The sequence below is a fragment of the Perognathus longimembris genome, chromosome 28 (assembly GCF_023159225.1).
Source record: "Perognathus longimembris pacificus isolate PPM17 chromosome 28, ASM2315922v1, whole genome shotgun sequence".
NCBI classification, from domain to species: Eukaryota; Metazoa; Chordata; class Mammalia; order Rodentia; family Heteromyidae; genus Perognathus; species Perognathus longimembris.
Genome location: NC_063188.1, coordinates 147,342 through 159,967, shown reverse-complemented (window position 1 = coordinate 159,967; position 12,626 = coordinate 147,342). Strand labels below are relative to the sequence as shown.

At 37.9% G+C, this 12,626-nt stretch overlaps 1 protein-coding gene across 2 annotated transcripts in view; it reads right to left on the bottom strand.

Moving 5' to 3' along the window:
- The window catches only part of Tmlhe (trimethyllysine hydroxylase, epsilon), a 52,390-nt gene extending 41,475 nt beyond the window's left edge, over positions 1–10,915 (bottom strand). For both annotated transcript variants that reach the window (XM_048335862.1, XM_048335863.1), the window contains exon 1: positions 10,799–10,915. The gene's annotated coding sequence lies outside the window, so the exon portion shown is untranslated. The remainder of the gene's footprint in view (positions 1–10,798) is intronic.
- Between the last annotated feature and the right edge of the window lie 1,711 nt (positions 10,916–12,626).

The window sequence follows — 12,626 nt, the reverse complement described above, 5'->3', positions numbered from 1 at the left end:
GGGGTAGTGAGTAGGACCAAATGTGTGTGTGTGTGTGTGTGTGTATGTGTGTGATATACATGCATGAAAATGTCATACTAGAACTCTCTTTTGTATAACTAATATATACTAGTAAAAATACTCCAATTATAATTTCATTAACAAAAAATAATTCTTGGGGCTGGGGATATGGCCTAGTGGCAGAGTGCTTGCCTCGTATACATGAGGCCCTGGGTTCGATTCCCCAGCTCCACATATACAGAAAATGGCCAGAAGTGGCGCTGTGGCTCAAGTGGCAGAGTGCTAGCCTTGAGCAAGAAGAAGCCAGGGACAGTGCTCAGGCCCTGAGTCCAAGCCCCAGGACTGGCAAAAAAAAAACCAACAAAAAACAAAAAATAATTCTTGGCATTTTTTCAGTTTTTAAGAGTATATCAATTGTGAAACAGTAACCCCTTGGCATACCACCTTAATGATAATAAAAATTTTAAAATATTTTCTATATTATTTTATTTAACTCTATACCATACTTTAATGATCATATACAATTCTGTTGTATGACTATGGCATAAAAGACTGAACTATCCACTTAATTGATGTTGGTGATATTTCTGTATATTCGTTTTAGACAATGCTGCAAGAAAAAAATTAAGTACCAAAGTACGATAAATTACCTAGGAATGTCAAAGATGATCTGACAATAAATAGAAGAAAAGGGGAAAAGGAGCATACAGGGTTTTGTTTCATGAATCAAGGTGAAGCAGGCTAGTGGAGATGATCATTATTACTATTAGTGTGTGTGTGTGTGTGTGTGTGTGTGTGTGTGTGCTAGTAGGGCTTGAGCACTGTCCCTGAGCAATTCAGCTCAAGGCTAGCGCCCTACCACTTTAGACACAGCGCCACTTCCAGCTTTTTGGTGGTTAATTGGAGATAAGAGTCTCACAGGTTTTCCTGCCCCATCTGACTTTGAACTTTGATCCTCAGATTTCAACTTCTTGTGTAGCTAGGATTACAGGCATGAGCCACTGGTACTCAGCTGGATCAATACTTTTTTTTAAAAAAAAAAGAAACAGCTTTATTGAGATATAATTTACTAATTTCTAGTGGTAGATCACAGAATGAATGTAGAAGGTAGATCGAACACATAGCTGGAAAGGTAGACACAGTAAGCCAAGCTCAGAGACAAATGGCACATGTTTTCTCTCATATGTGGAAGCTAGATCTAAAATACATTAGAACATGGTACATTATACAGGATTCTAGGTATTCACATACGGTGAGACCAAAGGAGGATACACTTCGGGAGACAAGCACAAAGGTACAATGCCTATGTGCATCTGATCATATAAAATTTATTTATTGAAATGAACTCCAGAAATGGAAAGAAGTTTTTTTTTCTTTTCTCTTGGTATTGCTTGTTTGTTTATCTGACTTTGGGAGGGAAAGGGAGGTCACAGAAATGTAGAAACAAAGGGTGCACAAATGCAGCAGTGGTACTCACTAGACACTATGCTGAAGATGAGCTATACAACTTGTGGGCGGAGATGGGAGGGAAAAACTGGGAGAAAGCGAGGGAAGAGGGGGCATTGTTCAAAAAGAAATGTCCTCTCTATTTGATTTATGTAACTATAACTCCGCTGTGTATCACCTTTATAATAATAAAAAAAAAGAAAAAAAGAAAGGTAGACATGGGCCAATGATAGACACTGAATAATTTTCCTTGGAGGGCCTTGAAAGGAAGCATGACTGCAAGAAGTGACTTGCAAGTAAACAGGCAAGAAATGGTGCTGGAGAGGGACTTCCAGAATAGCAGAGTGCAAATCCTTTCTCCAAAGGCAGTATAAAACAAAGCGTGGAAAAAATATGAAAACAAAATTATTTTAGCTCTTTAGACATTGACTAGGACATACAAAAATTGAAATGTGTAAATTTGGGGAAAAGTATTAAAGTTTAGCGACAAGAATGAGGTCTGTGATGTTAGTATTCTATCCTATTCATCCTATTCTGGGCTCCATACCACAAAACCACAAGGGACAACAGTGGAGTGGAATGACCAACTGGTTTTAAGTCTTGAGAAAAGATGCCAAGGGGCATAATAACAAAATAACAAGAGCAATATCTGCTAGTATTCCTCACAGTAATCAACTGAGGAAGGCCAACATCATAGCTACCCAAAGTTGCAGAATTATTTGAAGCAAGTAAGAGAGGATCCAAAACATCACAAGGAAATCTATGGAATTAGAAAGTTATACTAGGCTGTGTATGGTACCACACATTCCTGGGTTTCAGCATGTTTGTGCACATGCTCAGGAGAAACTACAAAGAACCTCCAATTTTACTCATACCTAGCTAAATGTGAAGTTTTGTATACACAAAATGAATAGCTAGAGAATATTTCTAAGCTGTCTGAATCCTGAATATGCATCTCTACACATAAATACCCTGAGCAAAGGGGGTTTAAGCACAGTATCTCAGCAGTCATCAGATGCTCCCTAAGATGTGCCCTAGTTAGTTCCCAGGAAGTCAAATAAACCTTTTCTCTTTATAAAAAAAAATACAGATAAGGAAGGAAAAGACTTTAAAAACTAGGTAGAAATATCAGTAGCTACACACCAGAAGATAGTGGAACAAAACACTACTGAAAGAACAAGCAAAGCCAAGAATTTTATAGCCATAAAAGCAATTTTTCAAGAAAGAAGGCAAAACAAATTCCATAATACACAAACACTGAGAGAATTCATTGTGAACAGACCTGCTCTACAAAAATACTAAAAATTCCTCAGGCAAAAAGGAAATAAGACTAGATAATAAATTGAATCCACAGGAAAAAATAAAGAGTTAAAGTTAACTATGTAGGAAAACAAATGTATATATATATATATATTCATGTTTCATTTTAAAGGACATCTACATAAAACAACTTTAAAAACAAGTTTTTCCTATGCTGCTAAAATTATTAATCTAAACTAGATTTTGTAGTTGACATTCATTTTGCAATCCTCAGAGCAATCAATAAATAAATACCCAAAAATATAGCAAAACCATGTAAAGGGGTTTTAAAGATGGACAAGAAAATAGTTGCATAACCTAGAAGAAGGAAAAGTAAAAGAGAAGCAGAGGAACAAAAAAGTCAAGAGACATTTAGACAGCAATAAATAGGAAAAAAATCACCCAACTCAGTGGCTCAAGACTGTAAATCCTAGCTACTTGGGAGATGGAGATCAAGGGATCATAGTTTGAGGCCACCATAGTCAGAAAAGTTTAAAAGAATCTATCTCAACCAATGGCTGGACATGGTTGCTTGTGCCTGTTATCCCGGCTATGGGGGAAGCACAAGAACTGGACACATGGCATGTACCTATCATACTCCGTGACACTTGGAAGCAAACATATGAAGATGGCTCACCACCCAGGCCCATATAGGCAAAAGCCAGACCCTCCCTACCTTGAAAATAACAAAGGCAAAAAGGGGCTGAAGGTAGGCCTCAAGTGGTAGAGCACCTGCCTAGCAATTTGTGAGGTCCTGAGTTCAATCCCCAGTACTAGTTATGTAAATCCAAAACCATACTGAATTAGTAAATATGAATAGGTTAAACAGTTCAATAAAAAGACAGATTGAATCTGGATAAAACAACAGACTCCAAGGATATGCCATATATGTGTTTTATATGATATATAGTGGTATATATACACTAAAAGAAAGAAAAAAGATAAAAATTATACAACATAAAATGAATCATAAGACAGTTGGATATTTAATATCAGTAAAACAAACTTTAAATGTTACTAGAGAAAAATGACATTTTATAATGATGAGAGGGCCAATTAATCAAGCAGATATAATTATTAACATAAATGCAGCAAGACAATAGAATACTCTCCAACCCATTCTATTATAAATCAAGACAAGACATCATAGGAAAACTACAGTACAATATCCCTTATGACTATCGATACAAAAATTCTCAGCAAAACATTACCAAATCAAATTCACCAAAATAAAAACCAGAAAAGAATTATATACAAAAGGACATATGCTAAGAACACAGGTTGATTTAACAGCTCCAAATCAATGTAATATGCTAAGATTATATTGGCTATTATTGTGTTATACATAATAAAGAAGAAAACCACATGATATTACTATATGTAATATAGAAAAACACATAATATTAATAAATGCACAAAAGTATGTGATAAAAATCTATCCCTCACTCATCATAAAAGTTCAACCAGTTAGTAAAAGAACTTCCTGAAACTGATAAAGAACATCTACAGAGGAAAAAACTGTGAGAGACAAAGGAATGGATGACACTGTCCCAAAAGAAATTACTAATTACAGGATTTGTACAACTGTAACCCTTCCATACCTCAGCTTTATAATAACAATAGAACATAAGCTGGGCATCGGTGGCTCACACCTGTAATCCTAGCTGAGATCTGAGGATCCTGGTTTGAAGGCAGCCCAGGCAAGAAAGTCCCATGAGACTCTTATCTCCAATTAACCACTCAAACACCAGAAGTAGTGTTGTGACTCAAAGTGGTAGAGTGCTAGCTTGAGCACAAAGAGGCTCCAGGACAGCGCCCAGGCCCTGAGTCCAAGCCCCACAACTGACAATCTATATCTATATCTATGTCTATATGTATCTATCTATCTGTGTATATATATAAAAGTTTAAAAAATAATATCTATGTCACAAAACATCTAATATCACATTAAATGAAAGATGAGAAACAAAATGAATATGTTAATTTTGCCACACCTATTTAATATTTTACTGGAGATTCTAGCTGGTAAATAAAACACAAAATAAAAGGTCCAGATGTAGTAGGGGTAGGAGGAATTTACAGTAAAACTCTGATGTTATTCTGTATAAGAAAAGTCTTACAAAATATGTCAATACACATACATGATACTGTATGAACTAATATACTGAGTAATGTCACAGTTTTCAGAATTAATATGCAAGGTCATTTGTACTTCTATATACTTTAAATTGGAAAAACTCAAGAAGTAAAACTATGGAAATAACTTACAATAACATAAACAGGAATAAAACAGGATTCTGAGCATTGATGCCTCATGCCTGTGATCCTAGCTATTTAGGAGGCTGATATCTAAAGACTATGGTTCAAAAAGCCAGCCTGGACAAAAAATCCATGAGACTCTTATCTCCAATAAACTAGCAAAAATCTTGAAGTGGAAGTGTGGCCCAAGTGGTAGTATGCCACCCTTGAGTGGAAAAAGCCAAGCAAGACCATAAGGCCCTGAGTTCAGGCCCTAGTACTGGCACTCACACACACAAAAAGAAATAGAAATACATTTTAAAAAAGTGACTTTCCCTTTGAAAACTACAAAAACATTGCTAGGAAAATTAAAGAAGGTATAAGTAAACAAACAGGCATTTTAGGTTCATGAATTGAAAATTCAATATTAAAAATGGCATTTCTTCCAAAATTATGTATATTCAATGTCATTTCCATAAAAGCCAAAGCAAGATTGTTCATAGAAAACAACACACTAAAGCTAGGGTTAAGTAGCTCATGCCTGTAATTTTAGCTACTTGGAAGATGCAGATTGGGAAGATCACAGCTTAAGGTCAGCCTGTGTAAACCATTTATAAACCCCATCCCAAACAATTAAAAATCTGGGCATATTGCTGTGCATCTGTCATCCCAGCTATGCAGAAAGTATAAACAGAGGATCATTTTCCAGGCCAGCACAGATGAAAAATCAAGACCTTATTTTTAAAATGAAAGCAAAAATGGTTGGAGGGCAGGGCTCAAATGGTAGAGCACCTGTCTTACAAGTACAATGCCCTGAGTTAAAACTCTAGTACCTTCAAGCAAAAGAGAAAAAGAGAGAGAGAGAGAAAGAAAGAGAGAGAGAGAGAAAAGAAAGAGAGGAGGAAGGAAGGGAGGAAGGAAAGAAGGAAGGAAGGAAGGAAGAGAGAAAGGAGGGAGGGAGGGAAGGAGGGAGAGAGGGACAAGCTGGCCCTAATACTGATAAAAAAAAAAAGCATGCAGAAAGCACATCTCCCAGAAACAGTAGTAGCCTCACTTTTCCTCATCTGTAAATGTGAATTAAAACCTACGCCATCCATATTCTTTATTTATTAAAATAAAAGGTTTATGTGTTAAAAAAAGAAAATGCAGGAGCTGGGAATATGGCCTAGTAGTAAAGTGCTTGCCTTGTATACATGAAGCCCTGGGTTCAATTCCTCAGCACCACATATATAGAAAAAGCCAGAAGGGGCGCTGTGGCTCAAGTGGTAGAGTGCTAGCCTTGAGCAAAAAGAAGCCAGGGACAGTGCTCAGGCCCTGAGTCCAAGCCCCAGGATTGGCAACAAAAACAAAACAAAACAAAAAAAAAGAAAATGCAAAGAACTCAGAATAATCAAAGTAATTTTGAAAAAGGACTAAATTCGAGGACCCATATCTCTCAACTTAAATATTTACTATCAAGTCACAGTATTCTAATAGTATAAAACTCATAAAAGGACAAAATTATAGACTAATTGAACACAATGAAAAATTTACATATAAACTCTTATTTTATGATTAGCTAGTTTCCATAAAAAGTTTCCAAGGCAGGGCTGGGAATGTGGCTTAGTGGTAGAGTCCTTGCCTAGCATGCATGAAGCCCTGGGCTCAATTCCTGAGCACCACATAAACAGGAAAAGCTCCAAGTGGCGCTGTGGCTCAAGTGGTAGAATGTTAGCCTTGATCAAAAAGGAAGTCAGGGTCAGTGCTCAGGCCCTGAGATCAAGCCCAAGAACTGGCAAAGAAAAATTCCAAGTCGGGGCTGGGGATATGGCCTAGTGGCAAGAGTGCCTGCCTCATATACATGAGGCCCTGGGTTCGATTCCCCAGCACCACATATACAGAAAATGGCCAGAAGTGGCGCTGTGGCTCAAGTGGCAGAGTGCTAGCCTTGAGCAAAAAGAAGCCAGGGACAGTGCTCAGGCCCTGAGTCCAAGGCCCAGGACTGGCAAAAAAAAACAAACAACACAAAACAAAGAAAAATTCCAAGGCAATTCAATGGCATTTCAACAAATAGTAATGAAAAAATTGGATAACCATACACAGAAAGATGAATTTAGTCACTTATATTAAGATATTCAAAAGTAACTAAGATATGTCAGAAAGGTAAATGAAATAGGTAAAACTTTTAGCAGAAAGTAAAAGAGAAAAATATTTATGAACTTGAATTCATTAAATAGTCTATACATACACTGAAAACAATATGAAAAGAAAATTATAAATTGGACCCTGTAAAATAGCTATGTACATATGACCATATGAAATGATGCTAATCAAAATGAACTGCAAGATATGGAAACAAGGACTCTTTTCTTTGTTGTTGTTGTTTTTAATGTACTGTGTTAAGTTCTTTTTTCTTTTATTTGTTTTCCCTTTGCTTTATCCCCTGTTGGCACTGTTTTGGATTTTGGTAGCCTGTGTCTTGTACATAAGTTTATCTGATTTGGGAAAGGGAAAGAGAAAAACAAAATGGTGAGATAAAGGGCAAAGGATAAACCAATGAACTTTATAACTTGAGAGGGAAGGAGGGGGACAGGGAGGGAAAGTGGGAGATAAACAAGGAAGAGGGGCTGGGAATATGGCCTAGTGGCAAGAGTGCTTGCCTCCTACACATGAGGCTCTCGGTTCAATTCCCCAGCACCACATATATGGAAAACAGTCAGAATGGGCGCTGTGGCTCAGGTGGCAGAGTGCTAGCCTTGAGCGGGAAGAAGCCAGGGATGGTTCTCAGGCCCTGAGTCCAAGGCCCAGGACTGGCAAAAAAAAAAAAAAAACAAGTAAGAGGGTAACAATGTTCGACAAGAAGTGTACTCATTACCTTACATATGTAACTGTAATATCACACTGTAATATCAATGTGTACATCACCTATACAATAAAATAAAATTAAAAATGCATAAACTGCATGCAAAACTACAAAAAAACCACTTTGCCCTTCAAATGACATGACTGAAAAAATGAAGACAAGTCAAAATCTGGGATAAAATATTTCCAAATCATATATATGATAAGGACTTGTATCTAGAATATATAAGAATTTTTCACAATCAAGTAAAAATCTCAATTCAAAAATAGGTGTAATATTGTCTAAATATTTCTCAAAAGAACATACACAAATAGCCTATAAAGCACATGAAAAAATGTTGATGTAGCTGTAAGGGAACTATAATTCTAAATCCTAATGAGATAGTAGTTCATACCCACAAGAAGAATTTGAATTTTTGGAAAGGGAAAATAACAAGTGCTGATGAGGTTGTAAAGAAAGTGCAATTCTCACATTTTGTTAATGGTTCTTCTATAGATGTAGTAAAAGTAAAATAGTGCAGCCCCTTTTAGAAAATAGCTTGACTAAAGATTACACATAATCATAATATGTCCAAGCAATTCCACTAATGTGCATCTACCCAAGAGAACTGAAAACATAGATCCACTCAAAAACTTGTACATAGAAAATCATAGTAGCTGTATTCAGAGTAACCAAACAAAGGAAACAATCCACAGGTCACTCAACTGATGAATGAATAAACAAAACGTGGTCTAGCCATATAATGGTCAATTATTCAGCCATGAAATGAACTAAGCACCGATTTATGCTACAACATGACTGACCCCTGGAAACATAAAAGTAAGAATCTAGACAGAAAAAGCCACACACTGCATGACTCCATTTGCATGCTGTGTCTAGTATAGAAAAATCCATGTAGAGAGAAAGCAGGTTAAGGTTGCCTTATTGCTGGGGTGGTAACAAGAGATGGACTGCAAACAGGCAAGGGAGATGTCATGTAAGTGATGGAAATGTCTAGAGTTGCATTGCTGTGATGGTCACACCACTTGATGAATTTACTAAAAGCCCTTGAGATGTACACTGAAAACAAGCCAACTTTATAGCATGCAAATTATGTCTCAAGAAAGAAATATTAAGTCCTAGGAAGCAAAGGAAAAAGGGAAAAAAAGCACATCCCTTTGATAATTTATTAGGGACCACCATCCAGAGCTCGTTAGGGCTATTATTTGATGCTGTCATGGCAATGGTAATGGCAGCAATGAGGTAGGTAGGAGTAGTTGTTTTCCATCATGGTACATCACAGTACAGAGTAGGCATTCACTGAAAGTCTTTGAAGTAAATATGATGGATAGAGAATAGATGAATAATCTAAAAATATGGCCAACAAAGCAGTCACCAAGTCCTGCCAAACAATCAGTCCTAAAGTCACCCTCAAGGTTAGTTCAACAGATGTCCAGCACAATTTCCCTTGAGATCATTTGAAAAATCGTCAGGTACTTCTCTCATTCAGAACACCTCCTTCATTTCCAGCCACTCTTTTCCTGGAACCTGCAGGAGTATCACAGGCTGGGTTTTCCCACACCTCTTTTCCTACAACAGGGACAATGGCAGGCTCGTGTACAACGTATATGAGCACAGGGTTGTAGAAAGAGGGCCACAATGGTGACCAACTGGTGGCTCTGTGTTCAGTTTGGCTTCAAAGCAGGAAGAGAAACCAGGAAGGTTTATTGATCCAGAGCTTCTCAGTGCCAGCTCTGGCAGGCAGAAGATATAACTGCTAGAAATATTGTAGACATCGAGTGATCAGTCTGGACATTTTACTGCCATTCCCAGAGTTGACAAGCAAAACTACGGAAGTAGTCTTGGTTCCTGATACAGACACCAAGACAAATGTGATCCAGTCTATACTTCCAAGAAATAAACAACTAGCAGTTACACACTAAAGAAGCCCTAGGACTCTATCATTTCAGTGAACAATCCTTTCATCACACTAATTATGAAGGTACAACTTGTTTAATTGTTTTGGTAAGTAGCTATATTCACCAAAGTATTTTGTAGCACATATGGTTGTCATTATCATTGCCATTACTTCATTAATGAGGAATTGGAAGCTGACATCAAAATATTGAGCCATATGGTTTATATTTGTTTTTGTATCTTTATAATTGAGTAATATAAAATCAACTGTATATATTTTTGCTGTAGTGTGTGCTAACATGGGCCATGACAAGCTAAGAAGCAACTGTGAAAAACTACTGTATGAGAATAGATTGTGAAAATGTTTGTAATATTGAGAGGAAAATTTTTTTTATTTTGTTTGTTAGCAGTGGAGCATGTTCTTCAACAAAACATTCTAAGAAATCACCTAGTTGTAATAGTTAATAGTACAGTGTTCATATTATTCAGAGTCAATATTCAATTAAGGAAGTGAATCAATGAGAGTTTCTAACCTAATGTTTCCAATGACCTACTCTGCCATTCCCCAGGCAGTGTTGTTGTTGAAGAGCAAACAGTAAAGCCTGGGAGAGAGCATTATTAGACAAGAGATCGAAAGAAGGCAGAGCTGGTAGGTCTTGCAAAAGCAGAAGTCCCCTTTCCACTCCATAGCTAAGCAAAGTGAAGCATGCTGAAATCGAGACACTGAGTGACAGATCTAGAGCTTGAAGGGTCTGATCGAGTTTGAAACAATGCACACTGGGCGTCATTTCCAACCCCAGCTTGCTCTAGCTCTTCCCAGAGCCCTAGGCCTAATTGGTCTCACGCAGATGTCTAGGTGAACCGAGTCGCGCAACTGAGAGGCTGGCGGTAAAGCAGGAGCGTCCTTCTCTGCCTTGATTAGGGTGAGTACCACCACCATGGGACCAAGCAGCTAAGGTGGGAAGCACCACCGCCTCCTCCACCCACTGCAGCAGGCCTGAAAAACGAGAGACTGGCCACACTGGCCCCAGTCTAGGCACACAAATACCCCTACCCGACCCGAAGGGTGGGACCTACCTGTGCTGGTGGTCGCGACTCCCAATTCGGAAATGCAAGTAAGAAAGGCCTCTGGATCCAGCCTTACACTGGCTTTGCTTTGTTACGCCCCTCCCCCGCTCCAAACGGTCGGTCCTGCACTCCCCTCCCCCAGCCCATCAAGTCTCCTCTCACGCCTCCAGGCCCCGCCCCGCTCCTTCCGCTGTGCTTGTGATTTGCATGGGAGCAAGGTTCACTGCGGGAGCGCCTTAAAGGCTTGGATCCTGAAGTTTTAAGTCGGTGTTTCTTGGTAGATAGTGTATGTAAAGAGGAGAGGAGAGGCCTATGGTGCATGTAAAGCTCGGATTGGGTCGTTGTCTGACTGCCATTTACTGTGTCTGTGGAAGCGCTGTGCTTTTGTTTACAGTGGCTTATTGAGGTTTGTTGGAACTAAAAGTCTTCCACTAGGACCTCCTTTTTGACCTGACAGACATCGCATATTGGACTTTTAGTGACTCAGTTGAACACCTTGCATCCAAGGTCTACGAAGAGTGCTAAATACAGTAAACAATACAAGAACAAAACACATTAGGAAGACCAAGATATGCATACTTTAATACTATGTACAATTGAAATCCAGGGCAGAGGACAAATATTTAAAGCAAGAACTAATATAGAACCCGGCGCTGGTGGCACACACCTCTAATCCTACCTCCTTGGGACAGACAGCAAAGTCCACGAAACTTCTGTTTCCAATTAACCAGCAAAAACCCGGAAGTGAGGCTATGGCTTAAGTAGTAGGGCACTAGTCTTGAACACAAAAGCTCAGGGTCAGTGCCTAGGTCTGGAGTTCAAACTCCAGGAATAGGACGTGTACACACGCGCGTGCACGCACACACAGAACTAATAGAGAAAACATAATTTATAGATGTTGAAAAATAGAGTATTGCAATACTATATCCGTTAGAGATGAAAATATTACTTTACTGTTAGAAAGATATAAAGCAAATGGTCTCTGAAACTCAAAATCTACTTCAGCCATCACTCTGAAGAACCTTTTTAATATTACACAGTTTTACCCTGGAATTCTTTCAGTCCCAGTATACTCTATCCAAAGTTATTGATTTGCAAAATTGCTACTCATCAATTTTTACTAAATTTGCATGTGGTTTTCTCTGTGATTCCTTCAATACCTTTTCCAGATAAATTAACATTGTAATTTTCCAGGGTCAAAGATGCTCAATGAACCCAATACAGATTTCAAGTATAACTCTTACTCTGCATTATATTTTTTCCTTTTGCATATCTTTGCCCAATTAACTTGAGAACAGAAAATTTGTATTTTCATTCTTGTTTCCAGTCATACAGCATGATATGTATGTATTTTGTGAATATTTATTGAGTTTCCTGGAACCAGTGAATGCATAATTGAAAGATTATAGCCTGAATGTGAATTAATGTTAAGAGAAACTGAATAGGGTGAGAGTCTAGATTTAGTCTAGCTTATATTCATTCATGCAACAAACTTTAATGCGTCCCTACTGTAAATCAGACATTCACTAAGCTCTGAGTATAAAATAATAAACCAGATATATCCCATGTTCTGATGTTCATATATTTACAAAGCAAATCATATTATCCTAGGCAAATAGGAAATGGAAGAACATTCCAGACAAAGGGGAACAGTAGGGTCCAAAGTCTGATCATAGAAAATGGTATGAGAGTAGTAATTACAGTGAGGTCAATAGAACTCAGATGAAATTGACAGGTATAAAGTACCCACACTGAAGCATAAGGGTAATAGATAAAGCCTATTTATTTGTGGCAGAGAATAGAACTTAATGTTCATGAAATGAATTAATTAATGGCT